Source organism: Ictidomys tridecemlineatus, chromosome 11, assembly GCF_052094955.1.
Source record: "Ictidomys tridecemlineatus isolate mIctTri1 chromosome 11, mIctTri1.hap1, whole genome shotgun sequence".
Classification (NCBI taxonomy): domain Eukaryota; kingdom Metazoa; phylum Chordata; class Mammalia; order Rodentia; family Sciuridae; genus Ictidomys; species Ictidomys tridecemlineatus.
The window spans coordinates 30,215,801-30,241,922 of record NC_135487.1 but is presented as its reverse complement, the minus strand read 5'-3'; the positions used below and the strand labels follow the sequence as shown (position 1 = coordinate 30,241,922).

The window sequence follows — 26,122 nt, the reverse complement described above, 5'->3', positions numbered from 1 at the left end:
ACTATACTACAGAGCAATAGTAACAAAAACAGCATGGTACTGGTACCAAAACAGGCGGGTGGACCAATGGTACAGAATAGATGATACAGTAACCAATCCACAAAACTACAACTATCTTATATTTGATAAAGGGGCTAAAAGCATGCAATGGAGGAAGGATAGCATCTTCAACAAATGGTGCTGGGAAAACTGGAAATCCATTTGCATCAAAATGAATCTGAATCCCTATCTCTCGCCATGCACAAAAGTTAACTCAAAATGGATTAAGGAGCTTGATATTAAATCAGAGACACGGCATCTGATAGAAGAAAAAGTTGGTTATGATCTACATACTGTGGGATCGGGCCCCAAATTCCTCAATAGGACACCCATAGCGCAAGAGTTAACAACTAGAATCAACAAATGGGACTTACTCAAACTAAAAAGTTTTTTCTCAGCAAAAGAAACAATAAGAGAGATAAACAGGGAGCCTATATCCTGGGAACAAATCTTTAATCCACACACTTCAGATAGAGCCCTAATAACCAGAATATACAAAGAACTCAAAAAATTAGACAATAAGATAACAAATAACCCAATCAATAAATGGGCCAAGGACCTGAACAGACAGTTCTCAGAGGAGGACATACAATCAATCAATAAGTACATGAAAAAATGCTCACCATCGCTAGCAGTCAGAGAAATGCAAATCAAAACTACCCTAAGATACCATCTCACTCCAGTAAGATTGGCAGCCATTAGGAAGTCAAACAACAATAAGTGCTGGAGAGGATGCGGGGAAAAGGGCACTCTTGTTCATTGCTGGTGGGACTGCAAATTGGTGCAGCCAATTTGGAAAGCAGTATGGAGATTTCTTGGAAAGCTGGGAATGGAACCACCATTTGACCCAGCTATTCCCCTTCTCGGTCTATTCCCTAAAGACCTAATAAGAGCATGCTACAGAGACACTGCTACATCGATGTTCATAGCAGCACAATTCACTATAGCAAGATTATGGAATCAGCCTAGATGCCCTTCAATAGATGAATGGTTAAAAAAATGTGGCATTTATACACAATGGAGTATTACTCTGCATTAAAAAATGACAAAATCATAGAATTTGGAGGGAAATGGATGGCATTAGAGCAGATTATGCTAAGTGAAGCTAGTCAATCTTTAAAAAACAAATACCAAATGACCCCTTTGATATAAGGGGAGTAAACAAGGACAGGGTAGGGACGAAGAGCTTGAGAAGAAGATTTACATTAAACAGGGATGAAAGGTGGGAGGGAAAGGGAGTGAGAAGGGAAATCGCATGGAAATGGAAGGTGATCCTCAGGGTTATATAAAATGATATATAAGAGGAAAGGAGGGGTAAGACAAGATAATATAAATGGAAGAAATGATTTACAGTAGAAGGGGTAGAGAGAGAAAAGGGGAGGGGAGGGGAGGGGAGGGGGGATAGTAGAGAATAGGACAGACAGCAGAATACATCAGACACTAGAAAGGCAATATGTCAATCAATGGAAGGGTAACTGATGTGATACAGCAATCTGTATACGGGGTAAAGTTGGGAGTTCATAACCCGCTTGAATCAAACTGTGAAATATGATGTATTAAGAACTATGTAATGTTTTGAATGACCAACAATAAAAAAAATAAAAAGAAACTGTGAGATTGCATAAATTGCCAAATGTGGAAATGTAGACGAGAAGAAGTGCAAGAAAATATATTTCTAAAACAGGTACAGTTGGATTCATCAAATCATCTACCTTGTCCATGTCCCCTTCCTTTTCAGTTATAATTGAGGTTTATAATTTTTATTTATCTGTTGTATCCCCTTGTGAAATACTTGAAAAGATAGTGGCAAATGAAAGGCCCTGGCCCCTTGTCATTCAAACTGTGGTTCTGAGATCCAGGAGCAGCGATATCACCTGTCAGCTTGTTAGAAATGCAGAAGCTAGGTCACAGCCTGTACATGGTGGTGGCCACCTTGGTGGGAGGGAGGTGGTGGAGCCAGTAATGCCTGGGAATCCCCTCTGGGAACATTATGGAAGTACCCCTGGAAAAGCCCAAAATCTAGAGGAAGGAGCAGCAAAAAAACCTTTATGGATAGCAGAATTTCTGATAAGGCATTATGCACCTGGACTTCCCTTACAAGTTGTTATGAAGACTTCAACGAGGTGAACCAAAAGCACATCCCACAACGCTGACATGATAGGAGGAAGTCAAGGCACCACCATGACTCAGACAGGAAAACAGAAACCACAGAAAACAGTGCTGTGATGACTCCATGCTCCCAACCCCCCAGAAAAGCAAAAATGAAAGAAAAACTAAATGGAGACACTGAAGAAGGATTTGATAGACTTTCAGATGAATTTCTACATCTCATAAGTCAAGAAGAAAAAGAATCTATCAATGAAGAGACTCATGACCATGGGAAAAAAATTGAAGTGTCATCCTTAGAAAGTTCCACTCTTAAGTCAGGTGATAATAAATTAGAGGAGATCCTAACATATGAACAGAAAAGAGGAGCCTTCTCCAATTTCTTCACTTCTGAAGAAACTATAAAGCTCATGAAAGGTAAAGGGTAACATCTTTCTTTCCTATTCAAGTTGAGACCTTTGGTCTTATATATGAAGGAAAAGATTGAATTACCAAGCATGGACAGGAACAGGAAAGACATTCCCTTTTGCCATACCTTAGATTGAAAGGCTCGAAAGAAACCAAGAAACAATTTTTTAAAAGCAGCTCACCAAAGGTACTTGTTTTGACCCCAACAAGGAAACTGGCAAACCAAATAACCCAACGCTTCAGAGATATAACTAGGAAACATACTGTGGTTGTTTTATGGTGGAACAGCTTATCGAAGCCAAATTAATTATATTCAAAGTGACATTTGCATCTTGGCTGGGACTCCTGGTTGTACCAAAGGTCATCTGAAGAATGACTATTTGGATCTTTCTAAATAAGCTGTTCTGCACTTGATGAAGTGAATTGAATGTTAGAAATGTTAGATTTAGGTTTTGCTGAGTGAATTAAAGATATTATCCATGAATCCTATGAAAATGATTCTGAAGACAATCCTCAGACTTCACTTTGTCTGCATTGGTATACAAACTTGCAGGGAAAAAAATACAAGAATACATGCAGTCCAGATATGAACGAGTTGACCGTGTTGGAAAAGTGACTCAGAAGGCTGCAAGTACTATGGAACCTTTGGCTGCCCAGTGCCATTGGTCTCAGAGGCCAGCAGTATTGGAGATGTCCTTCGGGTACACTGCGGTGATGAAAGGAGCGCTATTGTATTCGGTGAGACCAAGAAGAATCTAACTGAAATGACCGTGAATCCACATGAAACAGAATTCCCTGTGTTTCCATGTGGCAGTTGCATGGTCAAAAGAGAAGTTACACTGGAAGGCTTCCAAGAAGGTGGTTTTCAAGCTTGGGTGGCCACCAAAATGTCTGTCCATGGTTTGGACACTCTTGAGGTTGATCTGTTGATTCAAAGTTCTCCTTCATAGGATGTTAATCCTATATCCATCACTCTGGAGGCACAAGTAGAGCTGACCAGACAGGAATTTGCATATTTTTACCAACCAAGAGAAAGAAGTCAACTAAGATATGTGGAATAAAAAGCAGGAATTACTTTTTAAAAAAAAAAATAAAGAGCCACAGCACATTTATTTTCACCTACATAGAGTATTCAACCATGTGAATATACAGAAATAATTGCCATTCATCTTCCTAAAAATTGATAATAGGGATGGCATTTGATTTCCTTTTGCTTTGCTGGGATGAACAGTTCTACTTTAAATATACCTTTACACATCTCGGTGTTGTACACAACAGCAAATAACCGATAACAATTGGAATTTTGCATAGAATAAAATACATTTTAACTTGGTGCAAACAATGACAATGTGTTTTCCTAATGAAAACATAAGCAACTTGATCTTTTTTTAAATAATTGTTCTATTTTTAAAATTTTTTATTTGTTTTAATTAGTCATACATGACAGTAGAATGCATTTATGTACTTTGATATATCATACATAGATGGGATATAATTTCTCATTTTTCTGAGTGTACATGTTACAGAATCATATTGGTCATGTAGTCACGTATATACATACAGTAAAAATGTCTGTTTCATTCTACTATCTTTTGTATCCCTACACCCCCTCCCTTTCCCTCCTGTCACTTCCCTCTAAGTTAATGCTATTCTTCCCTAGTGCCCCCTGCTTTATTGTGAATTAGCATCTGCACTTTAGAGAAAACATTCAGGCTGTGGTTTCATAGGATTGGCTTATTTCACTTAGTATGATATTCTCCAACTCCAACCATTTACTGGCAAATTCCATAATTTTACTCTTCTTTAAAGCTGAGTAATATTCCATTGAGTGTATATACCACATTTTCTTTATCCATTCATCTTTTGAGGGAAACCTAGGTTGGTTCCATAATCTAGCTATTGTGAATTGAGTTGTTATAAACATTGATGTGGCTGCATCACTATATATGCTGATTTTAAGTCTTTTGGGTATAAACCAAGGAGTGGGATAGCTGGGTCAAATAATGGTTCCATTCCCAATTTTCTGAGGAATCTCCATACTGCTTTCCATAGTAGTTGACCAATTTGCAGTCCCACCAGCAATGTATGAGTATGCCTTTTTCACTACATCCTCGACAACTTTTATTGTTGCCTGTATTCTTGATAATTGCCTTTCTGACAGGAGTGAGATGAAATCTTAGAGTAGTTTGGATTTGCTATTTCTCTAATTGCTTTTTTTGTGTTTTCCTAATGAAAATATGAGCTTTTTCATATATTTGTTGAGTAATTGTATTTCTTCTTCTGTGAAGTGTCTGTTCAGTTCCTTAGCCCATTTATTGATTGATTACTTGGATTTACTGTGTTAATTTTTTTAGTTCTTTATATATCCTAGAGATTAATGCTTTATTGGAGGTAGATGTGGTAATGATTTTCTCCCAATCTGTAGGTTCTCTTCTCACTTTATTGTTTCCTTTGCTAAGAAAAAGCTTTACTTTTAAATGCATAGGTGTTTCTAAAATTTAGTTAAATCAAAAAGCATGAGTGCCATCAGTTCTCTGGATTTTATTTCTTACGCTGATGTAGATTTTTCCTGATCATCAGTGCATATACTGATAGAAGAGAAAGGAGCAGTGGCTACAGCCTCACACGAATTTTTGGTATGTTGAACCTTGAACCATGATCTCTTATCAGCTCTGATAAGCATTTTGTGACCATGATTCTGGAAAGCCCAGAAGAAATCCAGGATGTCAGCTGAGCTTGGAAAGAACTTAACAGAAAGCTAAGCAGTAATGCTGTGTCTCAAAGGGCCAGAATATGCCCCCTGAAAGGTGTTTGCTTTGCTGTTCCTACATTAGATCCAGAAAGGTTGCAGGCAGAGTGGCATGACTGAATGCCCTAAGTACCCTCCACAATAACTAAAAATGAAGAATATTATGATGGAGATACTCTTCTAATTCTAAACAAAGGAATGACTGATCGAGTGGCAGGTCTGGCTAGGCAGGCTGGTCAGGTGGCCAGGCAGGGGGATAGAATTGACCAGGGGAGTTGGTCAGGAAGTCATGGAGAAGGCAGAAGAGAGAGTAGGGACAGAAATCAATCGGGAAGTGGAGGCCAAATGGAGTCAGTTTACCAGTATGAGCTCACCTATTTCTACCTAATCATGTACATTATACCCCAAATCTTAGGTCATCATAAAGAAGTTAGTCCTAGTTTTTTAATAGTTATAAACAAATGTACTTTTCAGCTATACCTTTGAATTTAGAACCTCCTTAAAAAATAACAAATGCATAAACTCTGGGCTGGGCACTGTAGCTCAGTGGCAGAGTACTTGCCTAGCATGCAGGAGGCGCTGGGTTTTATCCTCAGTACCACATAAAAATAAATAAAATAAAGGCAGGCTGACTGTCTACAACCAAAAAAAAAATTTGAAAACAAAACAACTCAGATTGCACCCTAGACCTATGACTCAGAATCTGCATTTTCTCCAATTTCATAAGTAATGCCCTTTTGAACAGTTGGACTTCCCTGGACAAAATTGAAACACAGTTTTACTGGTTGTGCCTTAAATTTGCAATTTCAAATCATAGCAGGACCCTGTATTTCCTACCATGTTTCTCTAGTGGAACAGCTATTATAGTCCCACGGGGATTATTCCATTTCTTCTCCCTTCTGCAAATCTCTCACTCACCCTCCCTTTTTATTCTCAAGGTTCTTCCCTATTTTATTTATTTTGACCATAGATTTTATTTATACATAGGCCACCTTGATGCAAAAAAAAAAGTGTTGTGGCAACTTACAAAAATATATAAAGTACCATAGAATAAAAATCTCCCCTATTTTAGGCAGAAATCAGAAGCCATCAGTGAGTACTCTTTTACAGTGTCACCACTGTATCTTCACCAACCCAGCATCTACACCTTCTCTCCTTCTCTATATAGTGATGGAAGAAGTGGCCCTCCTTAGATCAAAGACCTCTCTGTGTATGTCTGCATTCTGAATCCCCTTCCATGGCTCCCCCTTTTCTGGATCATTCTCATCAGTAGGAAAGCCTGATCTGCTATCAACTCTCTTTTTAAAAATCACTCTTTCCGTAACCACTTATCTCCCTCTGACCACGGGCCTGTTTCTTTGTTTCCCTTCACTATAAAACTTCTTGAAAGAATTGTTGTTATGCTGCTTCTGTCCCTCTACTTCCAGTTCACTTCAGTCTGGCCTCCACCTCTGCCTTGCTGGGGTGCCTGCTCTTGTTGAGGCTTCCAGGGACTCCAGGTTGTCAAATCCAATAGATACTTCTAGAAGAATCTCACACAGTTGACCATCTTTTGCGTCTTGCAGGAGGCCTGCTTGGGTTCCCTGGGACACCCTGCCCTGATGACCTCCCTGCCCCCACTGCTCTCCCTCCGCCTGCCTCCTCTACCTGACCACTTGGTGTGACCCTCTTTCCTTTCTTTCTCCATGCTTTCCATAGAGGGAACATTCATTTCACAGCTCCCCATAACCCTCCTTTCCCTTTGCCTTAGGCTCAGCTCGTTTCCTGCGTTTACACTGCCTGCCCGGCCTCTGTGGGCGCTGGTGTCTCTGATCACTCTCCGCCCAGATGCTGTTGCTATTCGTGGAAGCATTTTCCTAAGAGTTGGTTCCACATTTCCCCCTGCAGTGTCTGTCAGTGCCTTGAGAGTAATAGAAATGGAATTTATGGAAAGAAAAAAAAAAGCAAATACATACCTGTGTGCATACATACAAGGAGTCTAAAATTTAAAATATATTTACTTTGAAGAAGATGCAAAATTGAGAATGTCTAAAATAGTGTTGGGCACTTAATGAGCCTTTGAGGTTTGATTAACTGATTGAATAGAAGCAATATCTATAGGTTCCTAATATGGCAAAAATCTTAATGAGTATCACTCTCACTGTTTGAAAGGATATTGAAGTATCTCTAACTATTTTTTTAAAGAGAGAGGAGAGAGAGAGAGAGAGAGAGAGAGAGAGAGAGAGAGAGAGAGAGAGAGAGAGAGAGAATTTTTAATATATATTTTTTTAATTTTTGGTGGACACAACATCTTTGTTTGTATGTGGTGCTGAGGATCGAACCCGGGCCGCACGCATGCCAGGCGAGCATGCTACCACTTGAGCCACATCCCAGCCCGAAGTATCTCTATTTTAAACGATTCGACTAAATTTATGCATTTTAATAGAAATGGAAATAGTTTAAGAAGCAATGAATATTAAGGTATCAAAAAAGTGATAGACTAGTGACTTTTGATTAATAATATTTTCGTATTAAGATGAGCATATTTAATACAAATATCTGTTTTGTGTGTGTGTCAAAAATAATTTTTATTAATGTTGCTAAATGAAAGTATTGATACTGTAGGTGAGAGCAAATGAAGAGAATACAAAAGGAAAAAGAAAGGAAGACAGACCTCAACAATCAGCAGTGCTTTATTAAGCAATGGAGGGGCACATTTTCAAGAGCAAAAAATGTGACAGGCTACAGTGAGAGTCTGTTTTGTAGGGTTTAGCTGGGGAGGTCATGGGAGGTGTGGATCAGTTACTTTTGGCGGGCTTACTTTCAGGGAGCAGGGGCATTTGGGCAGATAAAGGAGATTGCAATAGGTCAGATTCCTGGGCTTCCTTTTTCCCTGAGGGTTTTGTAAGTCTCCGTTTCCTTCATTCCAGACTCTAAAAGGGGTTTCATGAGTTGGGGTGACATCATCATATCTGGCTACTTCCTGCTGGGAAGGGGTGTCACTGGGACACTCCTCTAGAGTCTGAAGGAGGAACATAGCTCTCACGTGTCCTTGGGTGGTGGCCTGGAGATGGTGAAGACGTGTTTTGTTAGAAACCTCTGGAATAGATCAACAAAACATGGAAAAAGGGAGAGAAATAAGGGGGTCATAATGGGCCCAATCCAGGCCGCGAGTCCTCCCCACCATCCAGGGGAGGAGGAGGTGGTTGCTAGGTTAGTGCCTGTTTCTTTAGCTTCCTTATCTTTTATGTTAATAAGTCAGAAATAGTAACTTATATTACTATTTCTGACTTATTACCATAAAAACAGAAATCTTCTTCCAGATATAAGCATAATCCTCCTTTTTCCATGAGAACTAAATCTAGACCTCTCAGGTTTGGAAGGATGATAGTAACCAGAGAGTCCACTCGATCTTGGATGTCATTAATTTGGGAAGTTATATTGTCAAGTGATTCCCCAAGGGCCCTGGACAATTGCTCATACTTGTCTAGGGACACCCCAAGACCAGCTGTTCCTGTGGCTGCCCCTGTGAGGACTCTGAGACCCACAAGGATGGGAATCAGGCCAGGGTTCTGCCACCTGCGATGGAGAAAATGGGTGGCACGGATAGGAATAATAGAGGTGTCCTGGGTGTAGGGTAAAGGGGGAACTGCTAAGGCAGTACAGGTTCCCATCCAATTAGAGGGAAGGCATAAGTAGACCTGACCCCCACATAGGAAGAATACTCCCTGCTTATATTCCAGGCCTCTCTAGGAAGTGGAGCAGAGAAGCAGTTCTAACTGATCTGCATTCAGCTCACCGTGATAAACTGTCAGGTGGTGCTTAGACGTGCTGCTGTAAGTGGTTGTAGTTTGGTGTTAGCAGTAGAGGGAATCAGGTGCTCAGAGGTGAGTCTTCCCATGTTTTGGTGGAGGAAGAGACAGTAAGGGTAAGAGGAGGGAAGCCCTCTGCAATCATTGTTTTGAAGAGGTTCAGGGTAGGATAAGGCATAAGTGGGGCCCCCTGGTTTATGGGGATTCAACCTTGATAAAAGGCTGATGTTGTGGATGTGGTCAGCCCTGATATAGCCTGAAAAGAGGTGTATTAAAGTGGGTGAGTAGATGTGATTCGAGGCCATTCATTGTCATATCCTCCTGTAGTGGTAGGCGTTCATAAGGGTAGAGGGAGCAATTTGGGTAAGCACCTCGGGGGTTTCCTCCCTGAAAAGAAGGCAACAAATGAAGAGGGGCTTGGGATTGAGGAAGACCTTGAACAATATGGCTGAAAGTAGGGGGCGGGGTCTGGAGAGTGGTGGAGTACGAGTTAAGTTGTTGGGTTAGGGTCTGGAAAGCTGTTGGCTGTTTTAGGGACATTAGATTGGGATTCTTTTGGGGAGAATGTAGAACCCTTGTATCGATGGTGATAGAGCTGCATAGAACTTGTAGCTCAAATGTCGAGGGGCACAGGGATGAAGAGCCATTTAGTGGAAAAAGGCTGAGTCTACACCCAATAGGTTGACCATGTTGGGTTAGCCTCAAAGAGGAGGGCAGCTGAGGAGTTGAGGAGGAATAAGAGAGTTCATAGCTGTGGCCGCAGAGCTGGGAGAACGGGAAGGAGTTGTGGATGAGGCTAGTCCAAGTAGAGCCTAAGAATAAGCAGAAGGAAAAGAAAATAATTTGGAGGGGGGGGGGAGAAAGGAGAGAGGGTTCCTTGGAGCTATAAGTCAGTAATCTAGGAGAGGAGAGATGGAATGAAGTGGGATATCCTTTAAGAGGGGGTATTCCAGACTGTAGGGTGGATCCAAGCTAGTAAGGAATGATTTGGAGGCTTAAGGGGCATGGGGACTAGGTCCAGGTTGGAATGTACTAGAAAGATGATAGTGGATTGTAAAGGGGGAATGGAGATGGAAGCCTTCAGTTTATGAAGGGGGACGGGCAGTTTGGCATGACAATGAAAGAGTGGGAGAGTGAGAGGGATCCAAATGTACTACAAAAGAGAGAGGTGACTTTAGGGGATATACAGGGGTCCCAGATACTCCCATAATAGGAGTATTCATTTCACAAGTAGGTCCATGCCATTGTATCAGAAGGGAAAGACTTGCCTCAGTGTTGACCCCAAAAGAAACTGCCTGTCTGTCCACCATCCCTGAAACCTGGGGCTCCTGGGAGGTATCACCTGAGGTGAAGGGGCAGTGGAGTCCAGGCCTCCTCATTCCAGTGATTCAGGGTATGGGACTTGGGGAAAAGTCTGTACCCAGGGCAGGAGTGTCCTCCCCTGGGGACAGTCCATTTTCTAGTGCCCCCTTTGTTCCTAGTTGGGACAGGGCTTGGTGGGGGGACCTCGGATTTGGGTAGGCTTTGGCCCAGTGTCCTGTCTGTTCACAGCAGAAACAGGCCCCAGGAGGAGGACTAGAGGGTTTAGTGAGGGCATGGGCAGCAGGGGCTGATTTGGGGTTAAGTGGCCGAGGCCAAGAGTTGATATTTAGCTTTGAGATGTTTCTCTTTTTCTTTTTTGGCTTCATCCTCCTGATTATTAAGGACTTTGAAAGCAGCATCCAGAAAGTTGCTGCTGAGGGGTTTCCGGACCTTTTTCTAGCTGTCTAAGTTTTTTCGGATGTCGGGGTTGAACATGAAGAAAGAGAGCACTGGCAGGGGTATTGAGATCCAGGGTCTATAATTAGTAGTGGCCTCAGTAAGTTGCGCCCCAAACAGTGTGGGGTTTTCATCCAGGCCTTGAGTGATTTCCCTCATTTTGTCATAGTTGACCTGAGTATGAGAGTTTTTTTTGTCACGACTTCAAGGAGGGAGTAATCATATGTTGGAGTCAGATAGTTCCCAGGTCTTGGGATGGGTATGTCCAATTAGATCCAACCATGGGGAGAGTAGTATCCACCATAGGACTGCGTGAGGGTTTTGGATATGGAGGAGGTTGGCACGTTCTCTTGCTGCTTGCTAAATTCAGGCACATTCATCAGGGGCAGGGTGGAAATGAGGGTATAATAATTGTCTGCTCAGCTGAGATGGTAAGCCTGACTCAGACGTAGGAATTCCTTTTTAAATTTGGTGGGATTTTCAGACAATAAACCTAATCTGTCCTTAATTTGGGACATATCTGTCATGGCAAAAGGAACATGGATTTCATATTTCCTTTCAGCCCTGGCCACCGCCCAAAGGGAAAGGTATTTTATTTAGAGAAGGGTTTTGGATCAAGTGATTGGAGGTAAAGATATGGAGGATGGTGATTGGAGATTTGATATTTGGGTGGGAGGTGAAGATGAGAGAGGAGGAGGTGAAGATGAGAGGGCAGAAGGTCCTTTAGACCAATAAGGCATCTTCTATTTTGGGGACAGTAAAGGAAGAAGAAGGTTGGGGGTCAGAGTTTGATTTAGTGACTTGTAGAGTGGAGAGTCAGTGAGAATCGATTGTCGAGCCGAGCAATGTTGCCATAAGGAGGGCTTTGAGCAGAGGTGAAGGGAATCTTGGAGGTAGGGAACTTCAGACCATTTGCCATTTTGTTGGAGGAAATTATCTAAGTTCTGGAGGGTTTGGGGGTCAAAAGTCCTGATTTAGGGCAAATGACTTAGGTTGTCTATTTTATATTGCAGCCAGATCTGGGTACTCAGCCTAATATGGCATTTGCTTTTGAGGTCAGATTGGAAGTGGAGGATTTTGAGATTTTTAATGGGACAACCCATTAAAAATGGGAGTTCCATGGGATGGATTGGTTAGCCCCATGTTGGAGAGGTTTGACCTGGTGGTGGTGGAGATCAAAATGTTCCTTGATGTCTCCTGTCACTGGACAGAGTTCCACCAGAGAATGAGAGGGAGTCCCCTTCTGCAGTCCCAATGGTGGAGGATCCCCGGAGTCAGTATGAGCCAAAATACAAAGGTTTCAGGCAGGGTGTCTCTGTGAGAGACTGGAAGGGATCTTCCTCTCTGATAAATGAGAAGGCGGGTGTTGCATGCAAGAACAAAATGGCAGAAAGTGATTTCTCATCTGGAGATCTGAATACGTAAGAGAATAAAGGAATTGGAAAGGATAGGGTTAGGAGGAGGATGCCTCCAACACCAACAAAGGACCCAGTATAGGTCCTTGTTCCATCCCTAAGGCAGTAAGGTAGCAAAAATCTAGCCCAGGATTGGGGTCAATTTTGGGTTGCGTACCAGCCACCATTGAGCTAGAGTGGACTTGGAGCATGTGAAGGGCCTCCCTTGTATCAGGAGGAAAGAAAGAAACGGAAGGAGATGAGAAGAGAAAAGATGGTAGAAGTTCATTAGGATAGGAAGGGGTAGAGAGCCCTAAACCCTGTTGTCCTGGGTTTTGGCACCAAATGAAAGTGAATACAAAAAGAAAAAGAAAAGGAGACAGAGCTCAATGGATCAGTCATGCTTTATTAGGCAATGAGGGGCACATTCTCAAGAGGGAAAATGGTGATGGGCTGCAACAAGGGTCTGGGTTTTATAGGGTTTAGCAGGGCCAGGTCATGGGGGGAGTTGATCAGTTATTTTTGGCAGGCTTACTTTCTGGTGAGCAGGGGGATTGGGGCAGATAAGAGAAAATTGCAATGGGTCAGATTCCTGAGCTTGCTTTTCCCCTGAGGGTTTTGTAAGTCTCCATTTCCTTCACTAGGTAAGGTCAAGTGCCTCAGACTAAAGTAACGTTATCAATAATGTGATTGAATTATTAATAATGAAAATGTATCAATAATGGAAATTGAATAATTGGGGGGGGGGAAATCATGAAGCTGAAGACAAGTGTTTAGCTAAATGATCTCAGGCAAGTCCTATGCTTTCCTCGGCTCTAAAATATGAAGATTGGATTTAATTATCTCTAAGGTCTTTCCCAGTTGTAAAAATTCTGTTCTGCAATGAATCTAGACTTCCAGCTCTGTGATTCTGTTGTTTGTCTTTCCAGTATGTGTTTGATTCTTTTATTTGTTTCCTATTTATTTATATATGACAGCAGAATGCATTACAATTCTTATTACATATATACAGCCCAATTTTCCATATCTCTGGTTGTATACATAGTATATTCACACCAATTCATGTCTTCATACATGTACTTTGGATAATAATGATTATCATATTCAACCACCTTTAATTACCCCATGCCACCTCCCTTCCCCTCCCACCCCATTAAGAAAAAATTACTTGATAAATGCTAATGCTAATGGAATCCTTCTGGTAGAGAAGGAAAGAGAGAGGATCCTAGATTTGGTGCCCACTTCCTCTATAAGTAAATTTTCCTGGTCTTTCAGGGGTGGGGGAAAAGAAGGAGAAGGGAGGGCAAGGGAGGGGAGGAAGAGGAGGAGGGAGAAGAGGAGAGGAGGAGGAAGGGAAGGGGAAGGAGAAAAGAGAAAAGTAAGGAGGGCTACAAGAGATGAGAGAGAAGGATACTGAGAGGGAGGCTCTCCCATCTCACTCGAGGCTTGTCAGCACCTGCATGATGGACAGCACCATGCTGTGAATTTCTAAGCTCCTGGCCTTTCTGAGCCCAGGTTCCTGGAGATCACTAATAAAGTATTTTGCATTCTTTAAAAATGAAATGAACACAGGGAGGGCCACACAGAGGACTTCAAGATAACATTCTAGACCTTAAATTGAGTGCTTGGTTCAAGAGTTTCATTTTTCTATTTTACTTTGTATAATAGCCTGCGTGACATAAATTCTTTTGAACCAGTCATATTTTCCATGATAAAATTAATGCATTAAAAGTACATATCACCTTAAAATGAGACATTCTTATTTAAAGAGGGGCTCACCTCCAGAGGAATAATTAAGAGACCATAATATATCAATGCTAAGGGTTTCAGTAAAAAAATAAAATAAAAACTTTCCTCCTCCTTCCAAGGTATAAAGTTTTTCAAGAATTGCAAGCAGGTAGTGGTAAACATCCCATGTGAGAATGAGAGTATGGACAGTAAAATAGAGGAAATTCTAGATATTTTGTGGAGCCCAGAAAGACTGGCTTGGATATGACCAGGGAAGTGTTTCACAATGCACAAGTGAAAGACCATGATCTTGCCCTTGGACAGAGTTGGATGAGAACCCTTGGAGTGGACCCCAGCTCTCCCATGTTCTTGCATTCAGGTTATAAGAATGAGCCTGAGCTGGGCTCAGTGGCACATGCCTGTGATCTCAGCGGCTTGGGAGGCTGAGGCAGGAGGATTGCAAGTTCAAAGTTAGTCTCAGCAAAAGCGAGGCGCCAAGCAACTCAGCCACTGTCTCTAAATAAAATATAAAGTAGGGCTGGGAATGTGATTGATTGCCCCTGAGTTCAATCCCCATTATCAAAAATAAAAAATAAAAATAAATAAAAAGAATGAGTCTGAGAACCAGGTGGTCACTCAACCTTAGGTGTATCATGTGAAGTTTAGGGATCCTTTTGAACTATGGGCTTCACCATTTGCTTCTCTGAGTACTTACTTGTATACCTGGAGGAAGAACTAGGTATTCATTGACCATTCGGTTCTCCCATGTCCAACCTGCTGTTCATTTTCCAGTTCTCATCCTTATTTTCTTTGTGGTTCTGCTGGACAGAGTCAGTCAACTCATCAGTAGTTTGATTTCACTGAATTAATGATCTGAGTTCTTTTACCACCATCACTTTACCTTCCCCTGTCCTTCCTCCTCCTTCTGAACATTTTAGCATTGGCTGATGGCACTTGGGGTGTTTATTGAGCATATACTTTGTGCTAGGCACTGTTCCAGGTGCTGGGAGCAAACGGGTGAACTGTAACACATCAGTCCTGCACTAATGTAGAGTATGGTATAGTGGGAAGGAGAAGGTGGATATTAAACAGCGACCAAAAGAAATCAAGACATATTTTCTTCCATGCCAAATGGAGAAGATGAGGTACTATGAGTGTCAAAATAGGGGTGACCTACTTTAAGTCAAGTGGTCAAGGAACTCAGCTGTGAGAAAGTGGCATTTAAATGGTCACTTGAGTGATTAATGTGAGTCAGGCAAGTGAAAAGAGAGAGAAGGCGGCAGGTGTGGTGGCAAACACCTGGAACCCCAACTCCTCAGGAGGCTGAGGCAGGAGGATCACAAGTTTGACACCATCATGGACAACTTATTGAGACCCTGTCTCAAAATTTAAAAAGGGGATATTGGAGATGTAGATCAGGAAGACTCTGGGTTCAATCCCCAGCCACAAAATAGAAAAGAAAAGGGAAGGCAGAGTGTGATGGGCAGAAGGTAATGGATATGCAGGTGTTAGGAGAGTGTTGGCCAGGGGGTCTTGAGAGAAAGCAGAGACCACATCCTGGTATTAACAGGAAAACAATGGCTGATTTCTCCTCGTGTGAAGGATTTTGTGCATATCTTCTCACACTGCTATTAGGGTACTGACATGGAAAATGCCCATGATCTGGAATGTAAGGTATAATTCTACATACACATCATATCAGTTAGAACTCAGCTGCAGGTGCTAGAAAGCCAGTCAGAACTTGATTAAATAAAATATGTACTTATTAGTTTACATACATGAAAAGTCCACGGTAGGGCTACCAACAGGCCTGGCTTTATCAGGGGTTCAAATGTTTTAGACCAGCACTGTCCTTTAGAGATACAATGTGAGCTATGTGCATATCTTCAACAGGTAATCAATATAAAAATATTAGTGAGATATTTCACATCCCTTTTTCACAGTCTTTGAAATCCAGGGTGTATTTGATGCCTATCAACACATCTAAGTTTGTACTAATAATGTTTCAAGTGCTCAGTAGCTAGAGGCTATCATTTTGGATTGTGCAAGTCAAGGCCTTGGGTTCTTTCCATTTTAATTCATGTGAGCATGAGTTGGATTGTCAATTGGAAGTCTGAGCAAAAGCTTCTTTGCATGTCATTGGTACTGAAAAAGGCACATGGCCACCTGGAACCAACACTGTGACCAGGATGAAAGTGGCTCACCCAGTGGCTTAGGCTGATATCACATGTTATACCTCAGGAGTGCAGGGGTGGGTGGGCCTCCGCTGAACTCCGTGTATGGGGTAGACTTTTATTTCCAATTATCTGACCTTGAGTAGTAGTTGTGGGGAGATTCTGTTCCTCCCATCTGGAAGAAGACCCAGGGCAGACTTTTAATGGATATCACCTATTAGAAGTATAATTCTAGGTGCTATAAAGGGAGCACTTTTATTTCATTTTATGTATTTCAGTTTCTTTATACTAGCATGTAACTATTATATTTTTGCTTATAATGAGGAAGATAAACTTTGGTTGTTGTTGTTCTTCCAAATGGGGAAATGATGTCATACGAGGGTGATCAAACATGATCGGTTGTTCATGAAAAGAGGAGTATCTGAAATGTGAGGTCTAATTCTACAGATGCATCATATCAGTTAGAATTCAGCTGCAGGTGCTAGAAAGCCAGTTAGAACTGGTTTGCTTAGAATAGTCCTGGCTTATACCTGTTGTTACAGTGTGATCAGCAGCAGAACCCATTTCCCCTGGAGAGCATCCCAGCCTTAGAGCAATGATGATCACGATGGGTACTGATGAAGTTAATTGAGATTGAATATGACAAAGATGAGAGAATGATTTGATAGAGTGCCTCAAAGCCTAGCAAAAGGGTCATCACACCTGATATTTCTGCACCTTGAGGGAATGAGGCATTCCAAGAGTCAATTTTTCTAACTTGAGCTCGGCTCTTTAAATATCAAAATGTTTTTAACCTTTAGCCACTTTAAATGAGAACTTTACCCAGTTGTATATTTTCTCAACTTCTTAAGAGGAGGATACAAACATAATTGAAGTACTTGTTGACAGAGCAGTTGCAGAGCTTTCTACTTGGTGGACAGAAGCTCACGGGTATGTCGTGAATGGATTACAGGTTGTGGAAACAGGATCCTTCCACTCTACCTCTAGAGAGGCCAGGAGAGGGGATTGGAGTGATGGAAGTCCTGGATCAGCTCTTCCTCCTGTGTCATCTGAACAGATTCATTTTCTAGTTGCATCTTGATTTGTAAAGGATGGAGAAGCACTGTTTTTTAAAATTTATTTTATTTTATTTTGTGTGTGTGTGTATGTGTGTATGTGTGTGTGTGTGTGTGTATGTGTGTATGTGTGTGTGTATGTGTGTGTGTATTTGTGTGTGTGTATATGTGTGTGTGTATGTGTGTGTGTGTATGTGTGTGTGTGTGTGTGTGTGTGTGTGTGTGTGTGTGTACACGTGCCGTAATTCAGAGACTCTGGCAGGGTCACCTAGGGTGGTCCTCCATCTTGTGGTTACAGAGGGAATTTACATTTATCTTTAAACTGAATTTTCCCAGGTCGACCACTTCTGTCTACTGTTGTAGCACTCCTCCTCTTTTCTTTGCAGGTGATTGCCATGACTTGTAATTACCTTTCCTATCTAATATTTTAGCATGCTTTAAAAGATTTTTTTAGGTTAGGTAAATATGCTCTCGAGTCCAGCTTGCTTTTCCTAGCTGAAGATTTAATAATATCTGTTCACATTATTGTCTTTTTTTTTGGAGGTGGGTAACTAGGAATTGAACTCAGAGGCGCTTGACCACTGAACCACATCCCCAGCCCTAATTTGTATTTTATTTAGAGACAGGGTCTCACTGAGTTGCTCAGGCCTCGCTGTTGCTGAGGCTGGCTTTGAACTCACCATCCTCTCACCTTAGCCTCCCAAGCTGCTGGGATTACAGGCATGCGCCAACACGCTTGTCTCACATTATTGTCTTTTAAACTCATTTCTATACTGTCACTATGTTCCAGATACCTGAATAACTTTACTGTGTCATGTTATACCTTTGCATTAGGAATGGTAGCTACTGCTGGGCATGGTGGTGCACACCTGTAATCCCAGTGGCTCAAGGCTGAGGCAGGAAGATTGTGAGTTCAAGGTAAATTTTAGCAACTTAGGGAGGCCTTAAGCAACTCAGCAAGACTTGGTCTCTAAATAAATATTAAAGGGGGTGGGCAGTGCTGGGGATGTGGCTCAGCAATGGCTAAGCACCTCTGGGTTTAATCCCAAGAACAAAAATAAATTAAGAAAGATATGGTAGATACCTAAATATTTATAGATCTTAAAAATAAAGATACATATGTGTTTATAGAATTTCAGAAAGACTAAATAAATTATGATGATAGCATAATAATACAGTATTATAGGGAAGAAGAGAATATTTTACAAACATAGCAAAACTGAACCTTTTCCAGCATTGTAAATGACAAACGAAAATAATCAATGGGCCATGTGAAGTCTTAACACCATTCTAGAGCAGTCTGGCTGAGAAGCTATATGTAAGGACTTTGGAATATGACTTGGTGTTGAATTCTAAGCCAATATTTATTCTTGTGCACTAATCCCTCTAAATTTGAGTTCTCTCATTGGATTGTGAAGAGGATGAAATGAGGAAATGTTTGTAATTAGCTACATACAGTCTCTGGCTTGTAATAAGTGATCACTAAATGGTGATTATTTTATCATTGTTGCTAATTATATATTATCATTTTATTATAATTATATATCATATTAAATATAACCATATTTTATTATATATTATTAATATTATAATATATTATTATTAGTATTATTAATATAATACTATTTTTATTAATAATATATGAAGTAATTAATGGCTAGTGGCCATTACCTTTGGGGAAAGTATAAAGTATAGTAAAACATAGTGTTGTATTTTTGTCTCTGGCCTTATTTTGAGTAATTAGTTACCTATCACATTTCTCACTAAGGAGTGACATGTATGCAAAATTCTGAAGTTAGCTTAAATGGGGCAGAAATCCTCTAGAGTTGTTTTATTCTTCACCAGCCATGGTGTGAATACTAAAACTAAAGGAAGAAGAAAGTATATATAAAAGATTTATTTAATGAAAACTACAGAACCCTAAAGAGAGAAATAGAAGAAGATCTTAGAAGATGGAAAAATATACCCTGTTCATGGATAGGCAGAACTAACATCATCAAAATGGCGATATTACCAAAAGTTCTCTATAGGTTTAATGCAATGCCAATCAAAATCCCAACGGCATTTCTTGTAGAAATAGATAAAGCAATCATGAAATTCATATGGAAAAATAAAAGACCCAGAATAGCAAAAGCAATTCTAAGCAGGAAGTGTGAATCAGACAGTATAGCGATACCAGACTTCAAACTATAGTAACAAAAACAGCATGGTACTGGTACCAAAATAGGCGGGTGGACCAATGGTACAGAATAGAGGATACAGAGACCAATCCACAAAATTACAACTTTCTTATATTTGATAAAGGGGCTAAAAGCATGCAATGGAGGAAGGATAGCATCTTCAACAAATGGTGCTGGGAAAACTGGAAATCCATATGCAACAAAATGAAACTGAATCCCTTTTTCTCACCATGCACAAAAGTTAACTCAAAATGGGTCAAAGAACTTGATATCAAATCAGAGACTCTGCGCCTGATAGAAGAAAAAGTTGGCTCCGATCTACATATTGTGGGGTCGGGCTCCAAATTCCTCAATAGGACACCCATAGCACAAGAGTTAATAACTAGAATCAACAAATGGGACTTACTGAAACTAAAAAGTTTTTTCTCAGCAAGAGAAACAATAAGAGAAGTAAATAGGGAGCCTACATCCTAGGAACAAATCTTTACTCCTCACACTTCAGACAGAGCCCTAGTATCCAGAGTATACAAAGAACTAAAAAAATTAATCAATAAGATAACAAATAACCCAATCAACAAATGGGCCAAAGACCTGAACAGACACTTCTCAGAGGAGGACATACAATCAATCAACAAGTACATAAAAAAATGCTCACCATCTCTAGCAGTCAGAGAAATGCAAATCAAAACCACCCTAAGATACCATCTCACTCCAGTAAGATTGGCAGCCATTAGGAAGTCAAACAACAACAAGTGCTGGCGAGGATGTGGGGAAAGGGGTACTCTTGTACATTGCTGGTGGGACTGCAAATTGGTGCAGCCAATTTGGAAAGCAATATGGAGATTCCTGGGAAAGCTGGGAATGGAACCACCATTTGACCCAGCTATTGCCCTTCTCGGACTATTCCCTGAAGACCTTAAAAGAGCGTACTACAGAGATATTGCCACATCGATGTTCATAGCAACACAATTCACAATAGCTAGACTGTGGAACCAACCCAGATGCCCTTCAATAGATGAATGGATAAAAAAAATGTGGCATTTATACACGATGGAGTATTACGCAGCACTAAAAAATGACAAAATCATGGTATTTGCAGGGAAATGGATGGCATTAGAGCAGATTATGCTAAGTGAAGCTAGCCAATCCCTAAAAAACAAATGCCAAATGTCTTCTTTGATATAATGAGAGCAACTAAGAACAGAGCAGGGAGGAAGAGCAGGAGGAAAAGATTAACATTAAACAGAGACATGAGGTGGGAGGGAAAAGGAGAGAAAAGGGAAATTGCATGAAAATGGAAGGAGACCCTCATTGTTATACAAAATTACATTTAAGAGGTTGTGAGGGGAAAGGGAAAAAAAACAAGGGAGAGAATTAAATTACAGCAGATGGGATAGAGGGAGAAGATGGGAGGGGAGGGGAGGAGGGATAGTAGAGGATAGGAAAGGTAGCAGAATACAACAGTTACTAATATGGCATTATGTAAAAATGTGGATGTGTAACCAAAGTGATTCTGCAATCTGTATATGGGGTAAAAATAGGAGTTCATAACCCACTTGAATCTAAAGTATGAAATATGATATGTCAAGAGCTATGTAATGTTTTGAACAACCAATAAAAAAGAAAGTATATAATGAAGATAAGAGCAAAATTCACATAAAAATAAATAAAATAAAGGTATTGTATCCGTCAATAACTAAAATTTAAAAAAATAAAAAGAAATTTATCATGTCAAATGCTTAACTTAGAAATAAAGGCTTTCAGTCAGTAATATAGGCATCCACCCTTAAAAATGCTAGATAAACCACTATGAAAGCACTATGGAGATTCCTTAGAAAACTTGAAATGGAACCACCATTTGACCTAGCTATTTCACTCCTCAGTCTATACCCAAAGGACTTAAAATCACCATACTATGGTGACACAGCTACATCAATGTTCATAGCAGCTCAATTCACAATAGCTAAACTGTGGAACCAACCTAGATGCCCTTCAACAGATGAATGGAAAGAAACTGTGGCATATATACACAATGGAATATTATTCAGCATTAAAAGAGAATAAAATTATGGCATTTGCAGGTAAATGGATGGAGTTGGAGAATATCATGCTAAGCAAAATAAGCCAATCCCCCCAAACCAAAGACTGAATGTTCTCTCTGATAAGTGGATGCTGACCCATAATGGGGGGGGTTATGGGGGGTTGGAGGAACTTCAATTGGACAAAGGGGAGGGAGGGAAAAGGAGAGAGCATGGGGGTAGGAAAGATGGTGGAATCATAACCCCAGGTACATGTATGACTGCACATGTGGTGCACTTCATTGTGTACGACCAGAGAAATGGAAAGTTATGCTCCATTTGTGTACAATGAATTGAAATGCATTCTGCTATCATGTATAATTAGAATAAATTTTAAAAATTTTTTAAACTAAAAAAACTAAAGGAAGAAGAAGAAAGTACATAATAAAGATAAGAGCAAAAATTCAATGAGTTGGAAACAAAAAAGCAGTTCAGAAATATCAACCAAATCAAAAGTTGATTCTTTGAAGAAAATCAACAAAATTAACCTCTAGCCAGACTAACCAAGAAAAAGAGAGAAGACACAAATTACCATTACAAACAACTAAATGCCTATAAATTTGAAAACTTAGATGAAATGAACCAATTCGTTGAAGAATACAAATATTAAAACTCCATCAAGAAGAAACAGATATCCTGAATAGTCTTTTATGTCCTGGGGATTGAATTTATAGTTATCAACAACAACAAAAAAATTTATAGTTATCAACAACCAAAACTAAATTCATGGACTAAATTGTTTTAGTGATAAATTCTATCAGATATTTCAGGAATACTAATTCAATACAATCTTCAAGAAATAAAAGAGAAGGAATTCTTTCCAACTTATTTTATGAAATCAGCATTTCCCAATACTAAAATCAGGTAAAAAGATTGTAAGTAAAGAGAATCACAATACAGTGTCACTCAGGATCATACATGCAAATATCCTCAGTAAAATACAGTAAATAAAATTTAGTGGGGTGTGTGTGTGTGTGTATGTGTGTGTATGTGTGTGTGTGATGTAATATATCACAATTAAATGGGATTCATCCTTGGAATGAAAGGATGGTTCAACACTAGAAAACAAATCAATATTTCACATATTTACGGAATGAAGAAAGAAAAACCATATTATTATTTTAACAGATTTAGAAAAGCACTTGAAAAATTCAACACACATTCAATATCAAAACTTTCATCAAACTAGGAATAGAAAGGAACTCCCTTGATCTTATAAAGGGTATCTGCAAACACCCACAGATAAATAATGTACACTTAATAGTAAAAAACTAAATACTTTATCCTTTGTATCAGGAATACTGCAGATGTTCTCTCAAGATTCCTATTCAATATCATACTGAAAGTAAAGTATTGAAAGGCATAAAACTAGAAAGGAAGAAATAATACCAACATCTATTCACATGTAACTTGATTGTCTATGTAGAAAAACACAAAGTTTAAAAGGGTTGCAGGCTACAAGTGAATCATATTTCCATACACTAGAAATGGACATTTGAACTTTGAAAGGACAATAGACTTACAATAATACCCATCAATTAAGTCCTTAGGTGTAAATTTAACAGTATAATATATAAGACATGAATGCTAAAACCCAAAAAGCACACTACAGAATTGGATATTGAAAATACAAGATGAACCTAGGGCATCTTGTTTTACCAGAAATCATGAAAGTGCTAAACAACAAAAATGGGAACATGTCAAATGCAGGAGCCAACTCGAAAGAGCTCTCGGTGGCCAAAATCATAAAATTTGAGCCAAAAATTAAATAAGGGTAATTGAACAACTCAATAAGGTAAATATACAGAGTCTCTATTGATAAAATCAAGGCTGAAGAAATTGGTTATTTGATGAGGAGAAAAGACAATTATTCCTTATAGAAGAATTCTACTTGATAAATATAGAGGAATGAGGGAAAGGGAAAATCTCTATTAGAACACTGCAGACTAATTGCTGCAGACAGGTCACCTGATGCATTAGTGGTGAAAGGCTGAGAAATAAGACATTGGTATAATCTCAAGGTATTTGAGATTCCCAAATACTTATTAATTGCAGAGACAAAAAAATAGTCACCGTATAGTGGGAAACTTAGCAATACCACCTCACCCTGTAATAAGATTCATTGGCACACTGTGACATGGTGATGTGCTAGAAGAACACATCACTTCCCTACTGTTCTCGTCCTAAACCCATAACCCACATTTCATCATGAGAAAATATTAGACAAACCCAAATTGAGGGACAGTCTACAAAACACCTGATCAGTACTGTTCAAAAGTGTCCAGGTCATAAAAGATAAAGACTAAGCATAGACATAGAATGGATTTCAAGGAGAAATGAAAACTAAATGCAGTGTGGGATCCTGAATGGAATCCTGGAATGAAAAAAAGCCATTAGTGATAAAACTGGTAACATTAGAGAAAAATCTGTAGTTTAGTTAACAGCATTGTACAGGATCATTTTCTTAGTCTGATCATTGTACTGTAGTGGTATAGATAGATGTTCACGACAGGGAAAGCTGAGAAAGGGGCAAATGGGGACTCTATGTACAATCTTTATAACTCTTCTGAAGTTTAAAATGATCTCAAAATAAACATTTTCAAAGTACAGAGAGCTTTTGATGAAATAGCCCTGAAAGAAAGAAGCAAAGAATCCTCTGTGCATGCCACAGGGGCGTAGTATGGAAACCCTTAGGCTGTAACAGGACTTGTAGAAGAGCATCTTGCACACTACCTGGATACTTATGTGATCCGCTGTGCCCTTTGAACTGTAGTTTGAGATCTACGGTCATGGGATCCTCTGACCCAACTCATTTGAAGACATCCTGTTTTGGGGTGTGTTCTTAAAAATTGCTTTAAAAAAAAAGCAAAAATTTAAAAGCTTATTTTCTTTATTCTTCTAAGAGAGGGATGGATTTTTCTCTTTTTCTGACAGTGCTCATGGGGAAGCGGGTGCAGGCTGGCTGCCTATCATCTGATTCCAACTGTTCTTAGCCAACATGGCTTTCAACTTTTTTTCTTTTTTTTTTTTTAAACTAACACACAGAGAAACATTGTCACTCCACTTCTCCTTTGCTTATCCAAGCTGCTTCCCACACTTTTATTATTCTCTTGGCCCCTGAAGGGGAAGAGAAGTTTTGACCTCTGATAATGTCCAGGATCATTAATCTCCAGGATCATCTGACTTGTGGTGTTTATTGACAACCTTTTAGAGTTATAGCTGTTTTTCAGTCTGACCAAGATTTGTCATCTTGATCCTCTAATTCTTTAGATTCATTTTGGGATTTGTGGCCTGGTATTTACTACGGTACCTTTCCCAGGTCTGTCTTTGCAGCAGTTTTTGGTGGAACCCCACCCATTTCAACACACACACACAGAGACTACTTAGGCAAGAAATGGGGACCCACATTCTACTGAGACAGGTGGCTGTGTCAGTGCAGGAGAGGGTGGCTTCCAAGAGTTTCCATTAGGGACGCATGGCTGCCATGTCACCAGCTGTCCAAAGGGGAGCCTCACCAGACCTGAGCAGCTCTTTTGTGCTTCATTGTTCTTGCTCTGGAGACTCCCAGCACGACAGGAACTGTTCCAGTCACTGGTTTCAGGCTTCCTTAGAGGGATTTTATTCCCCAGCATAAGACTTTCCTGATTCCGGAGCCCAAACTCAGCACAACATAACCACATCCTCACCTGAGAGGAAAAGCAGGCTCAGACTCCAGGAGTTGTTAGCTGACTCCAGCTTCTTTACGGTATACTTCAAAGTCCCTGAGCCCTTCGACTCCTTTTCTTGTTCTGAGTTTAGCCAATTTTATTCAAGTTATGCTTGAGTAGATGGAATCCATTGATGCCTTAGAAGCCGTCATCTGCTGGAATATTTCTATATCACATTTATTCAGATTGGGTCTGGAACTGCTAAAATTTTATGGGACTCTGGCTTTCTGAAGCTGACACCAGCACTGGTTCTTTAGTAGGCTTGTCAGAATGCCCACGGAGCTTCAGTGATTCGTGTATGCCAAGACATTCCTGGAGAAACTTGGAAGCATCTATACTTTTTCCAAAGCTCCTCAGGGGTTTTGAGATGCCATCTCAAATAGCATCCACAGGATGCAAATATTTTAGCTTACATAGTTTTTTAAATGTCTCTTCATATTCCTTTCTTGTTTGTTCATAAATTCATGACTATTCCACTTAAGGCACCAATTCTAAATGGGTCCAGGATTATTATTATTTTTTTAATCAGAAAACACTCTTTTTGGAGAGTTGCGGTGCCTCCTGGTGACACCTGCCATTCAGGGTTGAGGCCCCTGATGCGCCTCCTCATGTCTTAGGCACACAAGGAATAGAAGAAAGGTACAGAACTGTGTGTGTGTGTGTGTGTGTGTGTGACTTTATTCACATATGATTATAATTTTAGATAAACAGAAGCAAAAAGGGTGATGCGTATTTGTTTTGGCTGATTTTACTGTGTTAGAAACTACCTGATAAGGCCACCAAACAGGCTGAATGTAAGAGGGGAGTGGGACTTACACTAGGTCTGTTTTAAACACTATCCTAAAGTATGTTCCACCCTAACCAATGCAAGAGGAACTCTAAGGAAGCCAGAAGGAAACAACCTTTGAGTCCATTTGGACTTCATCTTGAGCATCCCATGAAGTCACCTGACCTT

At 40.1% G+C, this 26,122-nt stretch overlaps 1 protein-coding gene and 1 pseudogene across 2 annotated transcripts in view; both read left to right on the top strand.

Annotated features, from left to right (window-relative positions):
• Hivep3 (HIVEP zinc finger 3) overlaps positions 1–26,122 on the top strand; it is a 457,837-nt gene that overhangs the window by 77,533 nt on the left and 354,182 nt on the right. The window lies entirely within an intron of this gene.
• Positions 1,967–7,145, top strand: LOC101972044 (ATP-dependent RNA helicase DDX50-like; annotated as a pseudogene).